Below are 15,626 nucleotides of genomic sequence, written 5' to 3'. Positions count from 1 at the left end.
CACACTCACTCCCCCATGTCCCAGTCTCACACTCACTCCCCCATGTCCCAGTCTCACACTCACTCCCCCATGTCCCAGTCTCACACTCACTCCCCCATGTCCCAGTCTCACACTCACTCCCCCATGTCCCAGTCTCACACTCACTCCCCCATGTCCCAGTCTCACACTCACTCCCCCATGTCCCAGTCTCACACTCACTCCCCCATGTCCCAGTCTCACACTCACTCCCCCATGTCCCAGTCTCACACTCACTCCCCCATGTCCCAGTCTCACACTCACTCCCCCATGTCCCAGTCTCACACTCACTCCCCCATGTCCCAGTCTCACACTCACTCCCCCATGTCCCAGTCTCACACTCACTCCCCCATGTCCCAGTCTCACACTCACTCCCCCATGTCCCAGTCTCACACTCACTCCCCCATGTCCCAGTCTCACACTCACTCCCCCATGTCCCAGTCTCACACTCACTCCCCCATGTCCCAGTCTCACACTCACTCCCCCATGTCCCAGTCTCACACTCACTCCCCCATGTCCCAGTCTCACACTCACTCCCCCATGTCCCAGTCTCACACTCACTCCCCCATGTCCCAGTCTCACACTCACTCCCCCATGTCCCAGTCTCACACTCACTCCCCCATGTCCCAGTCTCACACTCACTCCCCCATGTCCCAGTCTCACACTCACTCCCCCATGTCCCAGTCTCACACTCACTCCCCCATGTCCCAGTCTCACACTCACTCCCCCATGTCCCAGTCTCACACTCACTCCCCCATGTCCCAGTCTCACACTCACTCCCCCATGTCCCAGTCTCACACTCACTCCCCCATGTCCCAGTCTCACACTCACTCCCCCATGTCCCAGTCTCACACTCACTCCCCCATGTCCCAGTCTCACACTCACTCCCCCCCATGTCCCAGTCTCACACTCACTCCCCCCCATGTCCCAGTCTCACTCTCACTCCCCCCCATGTCCCAGTCTCACTCCCCCCCCCCATGTCCCAGTCTCACTCCCCCCCCCATGTCCCAGTCTCACTCCCCCCCATGTCCCAGTCTCACTCCCCCCCCATGTCCCAGTCTCACTCCCCCCCCATGTCCCAGTCTCACTCCCCCCCCATGTCCCAGTCTCACTCCCCCCCATGTCCCAGTCTCACTCCCCCCCCATGTCCCAGTCTCACTCCCCCCCCATGTCCCAGTCTCACTCCCCCCCCCATGTGCCAGTCTCACTCCCCCCCCCATGTGCCAGTCTCACTCCCCCCCCCCATGTGCCAGTCTCACTCCCCCCCCCATGTCCCAGTCTCTCCCCCCCATGTCCCAGTCTCACTCCCCCCCATGTCCCAGTCTCACTCCCCCCCATGTCCCAGTCTCACTCCCCCCCATGTCCCAGTCTCACTCCCCCCATGTCCCAGTCTCACTCCCCCCATGTCCCAGTCTCACTCCCCCATGTCCCAGTCTCACTCCCCCATGTCCCAGTCTCACTCCCCCATGTCCCAGTCTCACTCCCCCATGTCCCAGTCTCACTCCCCCATGTCCCAGTCTCACTCCCCCATGTCCCAGTCTCACTCCCCCATGTCCCAGTCTCACTCCCCCATGTGCCAGTCTCACTCCCCCATGTGCCAGTCTCACTCCCCCATGTGCCAGTCTCACTCCCCCATGTGCCAGTCTCACTCCCCCATGTGCCAGTCTCACTCCCCCATGTGCCAGTCTCACTCCCCCATGTGCCAGTCTCACTCCCCCATGTGCCAGTCTCACTCCCCCATGTGCCAGTCTCACTCCCCCATGTGCCAGTCTCACTCCCCCATGTGCCAGTCTCACTCCCCCATGTGCCAGTCTCACTCCCCCATGTGCCAGTCTCACTCCCCCATGTGCCAGTCTCACTCCCCCATGTGCCAGTCTCACTCCCCCATGTGCCAGTCTCACTCCCCCATGTGCCAGTCTCACTCCCCCATGTGCCAGTCTCACTCCCCCATGTGCCAGTCTCACTCCCCCATGTGCCAGTCTCACTCCCCCATGTGCCAGTCTCACTCACCCCCTCTCCCCATGTCACACGCTGATGCAGGAAGCAACGAGATGCTGCTGTGTACTGTAGCACAGCGCAGCACAGCGCCACCTAATGGCCAAAAGAAAAATTGCAGCTGCAGACGGCTTTTTTCCCCTCTGCTACTGGCAAAATCGCCGCTGCTTCCTGCGCCCCCCCTAAACAATCTTTTTGTTGCGCCCCCCAGTTTGCGCACCGCTGTGCTAGGCATAAGAACAAATACATTGGACTAAAATGCAGTATCCCAGCCTTGATTCAATTCAAGTTCAAGTGGATACATTGCAGTAGGATTTGGTAACATGCAGATGAACACTCCAAGGGTCACGATATGCTACAGCAAGCATGTCAAACTCAAAGGCCAACATGGGCCAAATAAACAAGGTTTAAGTTTAGGTAGGCCACAAAAAAACAAAAACTTCAATTTTCATAGAAACGTAGGTTTATTTCGAAAAGTACAGTATAAAAAATAAACAAGAACAACGATAAAAATAATGTTTTCTTCCTGACACTTGGCACCTCTGACTCTCTCTCTCCCTCCCTCGCCGGCACGCGCACGCACTCTCCCTCCCTCGCCGGCACGCGCACGCACTCTCCCTCCCTCGCCGGCACGCGCACGCACTCTCCCTCCCTCGCCGGCACGCGCACGCACTCTCCCTCCCTCGCCGGCACGCGCACGCACTCTCCCTCCCTCGCCGGCACGCGCACGCACTCTCCCTCCCTCGCCGGCACGCGCACGCACTCTCCCTCCCTCGCCGGCACGCGCACGCACTCTCCCTCCCTCGCCGGCACGCGCACGCACTCTCCCTCCCTCGCCGGCACGCGCACGCACTCTCCCTCCCTCGCCGGCACGCTCAGGCACTCTCCCTCCCTCTCCGGCTCCGGCGGGCACACGTCTCTCTCTCGGGCACACGTCTCTCTCTCGGGCACACGTCTCTCTCTCGGGCACACGTCTCACTCTCGGGCACACGTCTCACTCTCGGGCACACGTCTCACTCTCGGGCACACGTCTCTCTCTCGGGCACACGTCTCTCTCTCGGGCACACGTCTCTCTCTCGGGCACACGTCTCTCTCTCGGGCACACGTCTCTCTCTCGGGCACACGTCTCTCTCTCGGGCACACGTCTCTCTCTCGGGCACACGTCTCTCTCTCGGGCACACGTCTCTCTCTCGGGCACACGTCTCTCTCTCGGGCACACGTCTCTCTCTCGGGCACACGTCTCTCTCTCGGGCACACGTCTCTCTCTCGGGCACACGTCTCTCTCTCGGGCACACGTCTCTCTCTCGGGCACACGTCTCTCTCTCGGGCACACGTCTCTCTCTCGGGCACACGTCTCTCTCTCGGGCACACGTCTCTCTCTCGGGCACACGTCTCTCTCTCGGGCACACGTCTCTCTCTGGCACACGTCTCTCTCTCGGGCACACGTCTCTCTCTCGGGCACACGTCTCTCTCTCGGGCACACGTCTCTCTCTCGGGCACACGTCTCTCTCTCGGGCACACGTCTCTCTCTCGGGCACACGTCTCTCTCTCGGGCACACGTCTCTCTCTCAGGCACACGTCTCTCTCTCAGGCACACACACACAGATACACACAGACACACAGTTTCATACATACAGGAAGGTAAAATAAGAGCAGTATGTGATATATAATCACCACCAAGGCAAGTCCAAACCGCAGCAGAGTCCAAGATCAGCTGGAGTAGGTCTCCCAAACAGCGCTGTCCCTCCGGTTCACTCGAAATCCTCCAGGTGCATCTGGTATCAGAGTTGGCCTTACTATCACTACATGTGCTCCCCGGCCGTAAAGGATGCACACAACGTGATGACGTAATGTCGTAAGGTACGTCCCTGACGTGTTTCGTCGCAACAAATGCAACTTTATCAAAGGGAATCTTTGGTTTGGACTTGCCTTGGTGGAGATTATATATCACATACTGCTCTTATTTTACCTTCCTATTGTGAGTGTTTTTAATCCCCCCATCCACCCTTCCCTACATTAAATGTTACAGTGTTACACTATGGGGCGTGCGCTCTCTGTTTTGTTTTTCACACAGATATATACACACACACACAGGAGAACAGTGGAGAGCAGAGGCGGCGACGGATGTGAGTGACAGGGGGGAGAAGGAGGGGGGAGGGGAGGAAAGGCATGCGATCCGTGCAGGACAGGCAAATGTACAACTAACTCCCCCCCAGCACCCCCCCTATCACCCGGGGCAGAAGGGGACGGGACACCGCGCAGCCACAGGAGCCAGGAGCGGGAACGCAGACACACACACTCACCGTGTGCTCTGCACAAAGCGGAAGCCCCGTCCCCGGCTTCCTCTCTGCCTGCAGCCAATCCCCTGCGGCCCGGCCGGCATGAAGGAGGGATGGTGGGAGGGATAATCGGAGGGATGGTGGGGAGGGATAATCGGAGGGATGGTGGGGAGGGATAATCGGAGGGATGGTGGGGGGGATAATTGGAGGGATGGTGGGGAGGATACTCGCGGCGCCACTCTAGGCAAGCCACGGCGCACATATTGGGAACCACTGGGCTGGGCCGGAAATATGTTTGTTGTGGGCCGCGAGTTTGACATGCTTGTGCTACAGTATGAAACAGTGAGATCAGTGTGCTAAAACATCCCCCCCCCTCCCTTCATTTGAAGCACGGATTCACATACTCCACATGGCATTAGTATTTCAGGGGAACAGCACACGTTTCAATAGCCTTTGAAAACCCCAGGAAAGAAGTTCAGCTGAGAATTGTCAGTTAACCCCAGGAAAGAAGTTCAGCTGAGAATTGTCAGTTAACCCCTTCGTGATAGCTGGCTCTGCAGAAAAGGATGCTGATATATGAAGACCCCCGCGCCCCTTTGGCAATGCATTTGCTTTGTTTCCTTTGAAAGACACAAGCCTGCTGCATGAATTCACCAGCAGCCGAGAGACAAGTTTCACAGGAGGCAAGCACATGTTGCATTTGCCTCTGATAACATGCAGAATTGGAGGACAGCTCAGTTTAACCACTTCTGTGCCAAAATGTGTATTATTAATCACATTACCTAACCAGGATACCCCAAAAAAGTGAGATATTAGTTATGGAAAAAACAGTAATTTATAAATAAAAAAATAAAAAACAACCTGATGTTGAAGTTTTACTGGGAAGGGGGTTACAATGCAAAGTAACCCTTTCATGCAACAAGCTGTGGGGTGGAGTCTGCTGGATACATTTCTAGCCTCATATCCCTATGACCAGTAATGAAAGGAGCACCGATCTGTTGCAATAGCTTTGTGGTCAGCAACATGACACACGTGCCAGTGAGATCTCAAGCACATACACAAATAACAAAACACCAGCCACACATCCCACTTCACATTAAAAGTTCCCTGTACCGCTATGTTGCAAAAGCCTTTGGTAGGACAGAGAAAAAAAAACAAACTTTCATGCCATTTTAATTATGCATCAAGATGCAACATGTTTTGGGTTATGTAAAAATACTATGCTCTGATTAGAGATCCCATCAACACCCCAACTTTGCATTAAGCTCCCACAAAACCACTACATGTTGCAAAAGCCTTTGCCAGTGGTAGAACCCCTCTGGCATTAAATGGGTTGAATTAAACGTCCCTTTTTGTATATGTGTATGTGTGTGGTTAAAACACTTACTTTATGTTTGCAATTCCATTCCAATTCTCTTTGCCTCCCCGCTCTGCGGTACTGCCCAGGGTGGTAGCACACTGCCCTCCCGCCGGGAACTCGCTGCACACTTTGCTCGCGCTCCCCAAACTCTGGGGCAGGTGGCAGCAGCTGCAGAAACACACACACACACACTATAAAAGGGGGGATGCATGAGAGGACATCAGTACTTACCTCTGTGCAGAGAAGGAAGGGCAGGCTTAACTGCTCAGCTCACATAGAGCATGACAGAGCGCCAACACGTGTCTGCCCAGAGGTTAAATCCACTCGCCCCGGGGGTGTAAATGTATAGGATTGTCGAACACTGGTTATCATATCCCCTCTTAGGCCTGGGACATAGTAAGTTGATCAGCGCTGATGCTCATGCAGGAGATTTTTCTTGTCCCTGCATGAGCGCGTTAGGAATGTGAGCACACAGCGCCTCAGGCGGAGCTCATGGTTCTCTCCTTACACTGCTCAGACCCTTCCACTACAACCACGCAAGCCCCCTTCAGCTTCATCACTTACCCTTCGGCATGGTGGGACGCTCCACGAGGTACTTCCTCTACGCTCTGCGCCGCAGCCGTCGGCGCAGAATCGCTACTCCGTGCGCACCCCACGTTGCTTCCTCTCATGCGCACGTCGGACTTACAGTGCACACACAAAAGCGAATCAGAAAAGGTGAAGGGAAACACAAAATGGATGTGCCCCCTAAAAGAATTCACTTAAATGCACACCATAACAGTGTAAAAATTAGCTTTTAATAAATTTACTTAAAACATATATTACCAAAGTAATGTGTAATGTGAATTAAAAATATATTAAATCAACGCTATCAGGCAACCTTGTCGTCAGTTATAAGTTCATACTATCCCAGTTAACACCCTGACTCCTAGCAACCTGTGTCCTCCATATCCCACCATTATTAAGTGGTTAACTGGGATAGTATGAACTTATAACTGACGACAAGGTTGCCTGATAGCGTTGATTTAATATATTTTTAATTCACATTACACATTACTTTGGTAATATATGTTTTAAGTAAATTTATTAAAAGCTAATTTTTACACTGTTATGGTGTGCATTTAAGTGAATTCTTTTAGGGGGCACATCCATTTTGTGTTTTCCTTCACCTTTTCTGATTCACTTTTCAGTTCACAGTTTGCACCCATTACTTGATTACCGCATTTATGTATTTGACTACTTCATTCAATTAGTATGGTTCTGTGATCACTCCCTATCCCTTTGTTGTTTCTTTAGGCACACACAAAAGCCCTTGAACTTATCCCCACTCAGGCTCCGCCCCCAAACACCGCACGGTTACAATCTGGCTCTTGCTGAGTGTCACCTGAGCTCTAAGAACAGCATCCAATGCACTGAAGCTCCCTGGGCTCCTCCAGGCACGCCCCCCCCCTCCTGGTTGGCTGTTCCAGCTTTATATACCCTCTCTGTTCTGTGCTTCCTCGCTCGTCATAGTTTTTGTATGGGCGTTTCACAGTGCTTGTTCTTTGATTCTCTCGGTTTAGACGCGGCTTGGCAGACTACCCCCTTTGGCTCTCGACTTTGGATTGTTCCTGTTTACGTACCTTCTGGCTCCCTTCGACCACGGCACTCATCTCGATCCTTCCATACGTCTCCTACCCCTGATTTCGGCAACGACCATTCTTCTGGGAAAACGGTACAGGCAAGTATTCACGCAATACACCCCATCTGGCCTGGCACCATCTAATACCACAACCCGGACACGTCCCTCGCTCTGTCAGTGTGTGTATTCATACCTGCCACCTCAGTTCTAGGGACAGGTCTGGTCTGCGGGCTACTCCGGCGTAACAGAGCGTCAGCGAGCGCGCTTGTGCGCAATGCGGGGTTAGGGCGCCACGTCACGGACTGCCATTGGCTTCTGGCAGTCACGTGACCGGCCCTGCGCTTGCACGAACGGCAAAATTTAAACTTGCCTGTCTCCTGCATTTCCACATGCCTGCAGAAGCCCCCTCTAAAGCTGCGCTGATAGGGATAATGACACCTCTTTTCTAATGTAAATAAATCTAATTTAGTTAGCCTCGTGTCCATCCCCTTTATTAATTTGGTGCCTCTTCTCTGCACTCTCTCTAGTTAATATGTTTAATTCCCTTCCATCCATTGCCCGATTGATTCAGGATAAGATCTTGTTTGCCTTTGCAGCTACTGCATGACTTTGGGCACTATTGCTAAGCCTGCTGTCTACAAGCTCTCCTAAATCCTTCTCTCCTTCCTCCCTGGCTCTCTCTCCTTCCCGGGGAGGCCAGAGAGACAGAGAGACAGAGAGACAGAGAGACAGAGAGACAGAGAGACAGAGAGACAGAGAGACAGAGAGACAGAGAGACAGAAGAGAGACAGAGAGACAGAGAGACAGAGAGACAGAGAGACAGAGAGACAGAGAGACAGAGAGACAGAGAGACAGAGAGACAGAGAGACAGAGAGACAGAGAGACAGAGAGACAGAGAGACAGAGAGACAGAGAGACAGAGAGACAGAGAGACAGAGAGACAGGGAGGGGGGAAAGAAAGAAAGAAAGAGAGCCGGGGGGGTGGGAGGAGGGAGGAAGCAGAGAGAGCCGGGGGGGTGGGAGGAGGGAGGAAGCAGAGAGAGCCGGGGGGGTGGGAGGAGGGAGGAAGCAGAGAGAGCCGGGGGGGTGGGAGGAGGGAGGAAGCAGAGAGAGCCGGGGGGGAGGGAGGAGGGAGGAAGCAGAGAGAGCCGGGGGGGAGGGAGGAAGCAGAGAGAGCCGGGGGGGAGGGAGGAGGGAGGAAGCAGAGAGAGCCGGGGGGGAGGGAGGAGGGAGGAAGCAGAGAGAGCCGGGGGGAGGGAGGAAGCAGAGAGAGCCGGGGGGAGGGAGGAGGGAGGAAGCAGAGAGAGCCGGGGGGGAGGGAGGAGGGAGGAAGCAGAGAGAGCCGGGGGGAGGGAGGAGGGAGGAAGCAGAGAGAGCCGGGGGGAGGGAGGAGGGAGGAAGCAGAGAGAGCCGGGGGGAGGGAGGAGGGAAGAAGGATAGAGAGCCGGGGGGAGGGAGGGAGGAAGGAGAGAGAGCCGGGGGGAGGGAGGAGGGAGGAAGCAGAGAGAGCCAGGGTGGGGGGGAAGGAGAGAGAGCCAGGGTGGGGGGGAAGGAGAGAGAGCCAGGGTGGGGGGGAAGGAGAGAGAGCCAGGGTGGGGGGGGGAAGGAGAGAGAGCCAGGGTGGGGGGGGAAGGAGAGAGAGCCAGGGGGGGGGGGGAGGAAGGCGAGAGAGCCAGGGGGGGGGGGAGGAAGGCGAGAGAGCCAGGGGGGGGGGGAGGAAGGCGAGAGAGCCAGGGGGGGGGGGGAGGAAGGCGAGAGAGCCAGGGGGGGGGGGAGGAAGGCGAGAGAGCCAGGGGGGGGGGGGAGGAAGGCGAGAGAGCCAGGGGGGGGGGGGGTGGGAGGAAGGAGAGAGAGCGGGTGGGGGAGGGTGGGAGGAAGGAGAAAGAGTCGGGAAAAAGAGAGAGAGCCGGAGGGGGGGGGGGGGACCGGGGGGAGGGTGGTAGGAAGGAGAAAGAGCCAGGGAAGGGGAAGGAGAGAGAGAGCCGGGGAGGGAGAGCGAGGAAGGAGAGAGAGCCAGGGGTGGGGGGAGCGAGGAAGGAGAGAGAGCCAGGGGTGGGGGGAGCGAGGAAGGAGAGAGAGCCAGGGGTGGGGGGAGCGAGGAAGGAGAGAGCAGGGGTGGGGTGGGGGAGAAAGGCGAGAGAGCCAGGGGGGGGGGGGGAGGAGAGAGGCAAGGGGGGGGAGAAAGGCGAGAGAGCCGGGGGAGGGGGGGAGGAAGGCGAGAGAGCCGGGGGGAGGAAGGCGAGAGAACCGGGCGGGGAGGGAGGAAGGCGAGAGAACCAGGGGGGGGGGGAGGGAGGCGAGAGAACCGGGGGGGGGAGGGAGGCGAGAGAACCGGGCGGGGAGGGAGGAAGGCGAGAGAACCGGGCGGGGAGGGAGGAAGGCGAGAGAACCGGGCGGGGAGGGAGGAAGGCGAGAGAACCGGGCGGGGGGGGGGGGGGGGGGGGAGGGAGGAAGGCGAGAGAACCGGGAGGGGGGGGGGAGGGAGGAAGGCGAGAGAACCGGGGGGGGGGGGGGGGGGGAGGGAGGAAGGCGAGAGAACCAGGGGGGGGGAGGGAGGCGAGAGAACCGGGGGGGGGGGGAGGGAGGCGAGAGAACCGGGCGGGGAGGAAGGCGAGAGAACCGGGCGTGGAGGGAGGAAGGCGAGAGAACCGGGCGGGGGGGGGGGGGGGGGGAGGGGGGGGGGGGGGGGGGGAGGGGGGGGGGGGGGGGGAGGGAGGAAGGCGAGAGAACCGGGGGGGGGGGGGGGGGGGGGGAGGGAGGAAGGCGAGAGAACCAGGGGGGGGGAGGGAGGCGAGAAAACCGGGGGGGGGGAGGGAGGCGAGAGAACCGGGGGGGGGGGGGGAGGGAGGAAGGCGAGAGAGCCGGGGGGAGGAAGGCGAGAGAACCGGGCGGGGAGGGAGGAAGGCGAGAGAACCGGGCGGGGAGGGAGGAAGGCGAGAGAACCGGGCGGGGAGGGAGGAAGGCGAGAGAACCGGGCGGGGGGGGGGGGGGGAGGGAGGAAGGCGAGAGAACCGGGAGGGGGGGGGAGGGAGGAAGGCGAGAGAACCGGGGGGGGGGGGGGGGGAGGGAGGAAGGCGAGAGAACCAGGGGGGGGGGGAGGGAGGCGAGAGAACCGGGGGGGGGAGGGAGGCGAGAGAACCGGGCGGGGAGGGAGGAAGGCGAGAGAACCGGGCGGGGAGGGAGGAAGGCGAGAGAACGGGGGGGGGGGGGGGGGGGGGGGGGGGGAGGGAGGAAGGCGAGAGAACCAGGGGGGGGGAGGGAGGCGAGAAAACCGGGGGGGGGGAGGGAGGCGAGAGAACCGGGGGGGGGGGGGGGAGGGAGGAAGGCGAGAGAGCCGGGGGGAGGAAGGCGAGAGAACCGGGCGGGGAGGGAGGAAGGCGAGAGAACCGGGCGGGGAGGGAGGAAGGCGAGAGAACCGGGCGGGGAGGGAGGAAGGCGAGAGAACCGGGCGGGGGGGGGGGGGGGAGGGAGGAAGGCGAGAGAACCGGGAGGGGGGGGGAGGGAGGAAGGCGAGAGAACCGGGGGGGGGGGGGGGGAGGGAGGAAGGCGAGAGAACCAGGGGGGGGGGGAGGGAGGCGAGAGAACCGGGGGGGGGAGGGAGGCGAGAGAACCGGGCGGGGAGGGAGGAAGGCGAGAGAACCGGGCGGGGAGGGAGGAAGGCGAGAGAACGGGGGGGGGGGGGGGGGGGGGGAGGGAGGAAGGCGAGAGAACCGGGAGGGGGGGGGGAGGGAGGAAGGCGAGAGAACCGGGGGGGGGGGGGGGGGGAGGGAGGAAGGCGAGAGAACCAGGGGGGGGGGAGGGAGGCGAGAGAACCGGGGGGGGGGGAGGGAGGCGAGAGAACCGGGCGGGGAGGAAGGCGAGAGAACCGGGCGTGGAGGGAGGAAGGCGAGAGAACCGGGCGGGGGGGGGGGGGGGGGGGGAGGGAGGAAGGCGAGAGAACCGGGGGGGGGGGGGGGGGGGGGGGGGGGGGGAGGGAGGAAGGCGAGAGAACCAGGGGGGGGGAGGGAGGCGAGAAAACCGGGGGGGGGGGGGGGAGGGAGGCGAGAGAACCGGGGGGGGGGGGGGAGGGAGGAAGGCGAGAGAGCCGGGGGGAGGAAGGCGAGAGAACCGGGCGGGGAGGGAGGAAGGCGAGAGAACCGGGCGGGGAGGGAGGAAGGCGAGAGAACCGGGCGGGGAGGGAGGAAGGCGAGAGAACCGGGCGGGGGGGGGGGGGGAGGGAGGAAGGCGAGAGAACCGGGAGGGGGGGGGGGAGGGAGGAAGGCGAGAGAACCGGGGGGGGGGGGGGGGGGGGAGGGAGGAAGGCGAGAGAACCAGGGGGGGGGGAGGGAGGCGAGAGAACCGGGGGGGGGGGAGGGAGGCGAGAGAACCGGGCGGGGAGGGAGGAGAGAGAACCGGGGGGGGGGGGAGGGAGGAAGGCGAGAGAACCGGGGGGGGGGGGGGGAGGGAGGAAGGCGAGAGAACCGGGGGGGGGGGGGGGGGGGGAGGGAGGAAGGCGAGAGAACCGGGGGGGGGGGGGGGAGGGAGGAAGGCGAGAGAACCGGGGGGGGGGGGGGGGAGGGAGGAAGGCGAGAGAACCGGGGGGGGGAGGGAGGCGAGAGAACCGGGCGGGGAGGGAGGAAGGCGAGAGAACCGGGCGGGGAGGGGAGGAAGGCGAGAGAACCGGGCGGGGAGGGAGGAAGGCGAGAGAACCGGGCGGGGAGGGAGGAAGGCGAGAGAACCGGGCGGGGAGGGAGGAAGGCGAGAGAACCGGGGGGGGGGGGGGGGAGGGAGGAAGGCGAGAGAACCGGGGGGGGGAGGGAGGAAGGCGAGAGAACCGGGGGGGGGGAGGGAGGCGAGAGAACCGGGCGGGGAGGGAGGAAGGCGAGAGAACCGGGCGGGGAGGGAGGAAGGCGAGAGAACCGGGGGGGGGGGGGGGGAGGGAGGAAGGCGAGAGAACCGGGGGGGGGGGGGGGAGGGAGGAAGGCGAGAGAACCGGGGGGGGGGGGGGGAGGGAGGAAGGCGAGAGAACCGGGGGGGGGGAGGGAGGGAGGAAGGCGAGAGAACCGGGGGGGGGGGAGGGAGGCGAGAGAACCGGGCGGGGAGGGAGGAAGGCGAGAGAACCGGGCGGGGAGGGAGGAAGGCGAGAGAACCGGGCGGGGAGGGAGGAAGGCGAGAGAACCGGGGGGGGGGGGGGAGGGAGGAAGGCGAGAGAACCGGGGGGGGGGGGGGGAGGGAGGAAGGCGAGAGAACCGGGGGGGGGGGGGGGAGGGAGGAAGGCGAGAGAACCGGGGGGGGGAGGGAGGCGAGAGAACCGGGCGGGGAGGGAGGAAGGCGAGAGAACCGGGCGGGGAGGGAGGAAGGCGAGAGAACCGGGGGGGGGGGGGGGAGGGAGGAAGGCGAGAGAACCGGGGGGGGGGGGGGGAGGGAGGAAGGCGAGAGAACCGGGGGGGGGGGGGGGGGAGGGAGGAAGGCGAGAGAACCGGGGGGGGGGGGGGGGAGGGAGGAAGGCGAGAGAACCGGGGGGGGGGGGGGGGGAGGGAGGAAGGCGAGAGAACCGGGGGGGGGGGGGGGAGGGAGGAAGGAGAGAGAGCCAGGGGTGGGGGGAGCGAGGAAGGAGAGAGAGCCAGGGGTGGGGGGAGCGAGGAAGGAGAGAGAGCCAGGGGTGGGGGGGAGCGAGGAAGGAGAGAGAGCCAGGGGTGGGGGGAGCGAGGAAGGAGAGAGAGCCAGGGGTGGGGGGGAGCGAGGAAGGAGAGAGAGCCAGGGGTGGGGGGAGCGAGGAAGGAGAGAGAGCCAGGGGTGGGGGGGAGCGAGGAAGGAGAGAGAGCCAGGGGTGGGGGGGAGCGAGGAAGGAGAGAGAGCCAGGGGTGGGGGGAGCGAGGAAGGAGAGAGAGCCAGGGGTGGGGGGAGCGAGGAAGGAGAGAGAGCCAGGGGTGGGGGGAGCGAGGAAGGAGAGAGAGCCAGGGGTGGGGGGAGCGAGGAAGGAGAGAGAGCCAGGGGTGGGGGGAGCGAGGAAGGAGAGAGAGCCAGGGGTGGGGGGAGCGAGGAAGGAGAGAGAGCCAGGGGTGGGGGGAGCGAGGAAGGAGAGAGAGCCAGGGGTGGGGGGGAGCGAGGAAGGAGAGAGAGCCAGGGGTGGGGGGAGCGAGGAAGGAGAGAGAGCCAGGGGTGGGGGGAGCGAGGAAGGAGAGAGAGCCAGGGGTGGGGGGAGCGAGGAAGGAGAGAGAGCCAGGGGTGGGGGGAGCGAGGAAGGAGAGAGAGCCAGGGGTGGGGGGAGCGAGGAAGGAGAGCCAGGGGTGGGGGGAGCGAGGAAGGAGAGCGAGCCAGGGGTGGGGGGAGAGAGGAAGGAGAGAGAGCCAGGGGTGGGGGGAGCGAGGAAGGAGAGAGAGCCAGGGGTGGGGGGAGCGAGGAAGGAGAGAGAGCCAGGGGTGGGGGGAGCGAGGAAGGAGAGAGAGCCAGGGGTGGGGGGAGCGAGGAAGGAGAGAGAGCCAGGGGTGGGGGGAGCGAGGAAGGAGAGAGAGCCAGGGGTGGGGGGAGCGAGGAAGGAGAGAGAGCCAGGGGTGGGGGGAGCGAGGAAGGAGAGAGAGCCAGGGGTGGGGGGAGCGAGGAAGGAGAGAGAGCCAGGGGTGGGGGGAGCGAGGAAGGAGAGAGCAGGGGTGGGGGAGCGAGGAAGGAGAGAGAGCCAGGGGTGGGGGGAGCGAGGAAGGAGAGAGAGCCAGGGGTGGGGGGAGCGAGGAAGGAGAGAGAGCCAGGGGTGGGGGGAGCGAGGAAGGAGAGAGAGCCAGGGGTGGGGGGAGCGAGGAAGGAGAGAGAGCCAGGGGTGGGGGGAGCGAGGAAGGAGAGAGAGCCAGGGGTGGGGGGGAGCGAGGAAGGAGAGAGAGCCAGGGGTGGGGGGAGCGAGGAAGGAGAGAGAGCCAGGGGTGGGGGGAGCGAGGAAGGAGAGAGAGCCAGGGGTGGGGGGGAGCGAGGAAGGAGAGAGAGCCAGGGGTGGGGGGGAGCGAGGAAGGAGGAGAGAGAGCCAGGGTGGGGTGGGGGGGAGCGAGGAAGGAGAGAGCAGGGGTGGGGTGGGGGGAGCGAGGAAGGAGAGAGCAGGGGTGGGGTGGGGGGAGCGAGGAAGGAGAGAGCAGGGGTGGGGTGGGGGGAGCGAGGAAGGAGAGAGCAGGGGTGGGGTGGGGGGAGCGAGGAAGGAGAGAGCAGGGGTGGGGTGGGGGGAGCGAGGAAGGAGAGAGCAGGGGTGGGGTGGGGGGAGCGAGGAAGGAGAGAGCAGGGGTGGGGTGGGGGGAGCGAGGAAGGAGAGAGCAGGGGTGGGGTGGGGGGGAGCGAGGAAGGAGAGAGCAGGGGTGGGGTGGGGGGAGCGAGGAAGGAGAGAGCAGGGGTGGGGTGGGGGGAGCGAGGAAGGAGAGAGCAGGGGTGGGGTGGGGGGAGCGAGGAAGGAGAGAGCAGGGGTGGGGTGGGGGGAGCGAGGAAGGAGAGAGCAGGGTGGGGTGGGGGGAGCGAGGAAGGAGAGAGCAGGGGTGGGGTGGGGGGAGCGAGGAAGGAGAGAGCAGGGGGGGGGAGGGAGGAAGGCGAGAGAACCAGGGGGGGGGGAGGGAGGCGAGAGAGAACCGGGGGGGGGGGAGGGAGGAAGGCGAGAGAACCGGGGGGGGGGGGGGAGGGAGGAAGGCGAGAGAACCGGGGGGGGGGGGGGGGGGAGGGAGTGGAAAGGCGAGAGAACCGGGGGGGGGGGGGGGGGGGGAGGGAGGAAGGCGAGAGAACCGGGGGGGGGGGAGGGGGGGGGAGGGAGGAAGGCGAGAGAACCGGGGGGGGGGAGGGAGGCGAGAGAACCGGGCGGGGGAGGGAGGAAGGCGAGAGAACCGGGCGGGGAGGGAGGAAGGCGAGAGAACCGGGCGGGGGAGGGAGGAAGGCGAGAGAACCGGGCGGGGAGGGAGGAAGGCGAGAGAACCGGGCGGGGAGGGAGGAAGGCGAGAGAACCGGGGGGGGGGGAGGGAGGAAGGCGAGAGAACCGGGGGGGGGAGGGAGGAAGGCGAGAGAACCGGGGGGGGGGAGGGAGGCGAGAGAACCGGGCGGGGAGGGAGGAAGGCGAGAGAACCGGGGGGGGGGGAGGGAGGCGAGAGAACCGGGCGGGGAGGGAGGAAGGCGAGAGAACCGGGGCGGGGGAGGGAGGAAGGCGAGAGAACCGGGCGGGGGAGGGAGGAAGGCGAGAGAACCGGGCGGGGAGGGAGGAAGGCGAGAGAACCGGGGGGGGGGGGGGGGGGAGGGAGGAAGGCGAGAGAACCGGGGGGGGGGGGGGGAGGGAGGAAGGCGAGAGAACCGGGGGGGGGGGGGGACGGGGGGGAGGGAGGAAGGCGAGAGAACCGGGGGGGGGAGGGAGGCGAGAGAACCGG

General features: G+C 63.2%; 1 protein-coding gene across 4 annotated transcripts in view; it reads right to left on the bottom strand.

Moving 5' to 3' along the window:
• The window catches only part of LOC142466865 (uncharacterized), a 39,777-nt gene that overhangs the window by 13,919 nt on the left and 10,232 nt on the right, over positions 1-15,626 (bottom strand). The window contains exons 2-3 of one of the 4 annotated variants that reach the window (XM_075572400.1): positions 7,272-7,352; positions 5,677-5,817 (exon numbers count right to left, since the gene is read on the bottom strand). The exons of 1 other annotated variant lie outside the window; for it this stretch is intronic. The gene's annotated coding sequence lies outside the window, so the exon portion shown is untranslated. The remainder of the gene's footprint in view (positions 1-5,676; positions 5,818-7,271; positions 7,353-15,626) is intronic. 2 more of the 4 variants (XM_075572401.1, XM_075572402.1) reach the window with 2 other exon arrangements.

The sequence above is a fragment of the Ascaphus truei genome, chromosome 15 (assembly GCF_040206685.1).
Source record: "Ascaphus truei isolate aAscTru1 chromosome 15, aAscTru1.hap1, whole genome shotgun sequence".
Taxonomy (NCBI): domain Eukaryota; kingdom Metazoa; phylum Chordata; class Amphibia; order Anura; family Ascaphidae; genus Ascaphus; species Ascaphus truei.
This window is presented reverse-complemented; position numbering and strand designations above follow the sequence as displayed.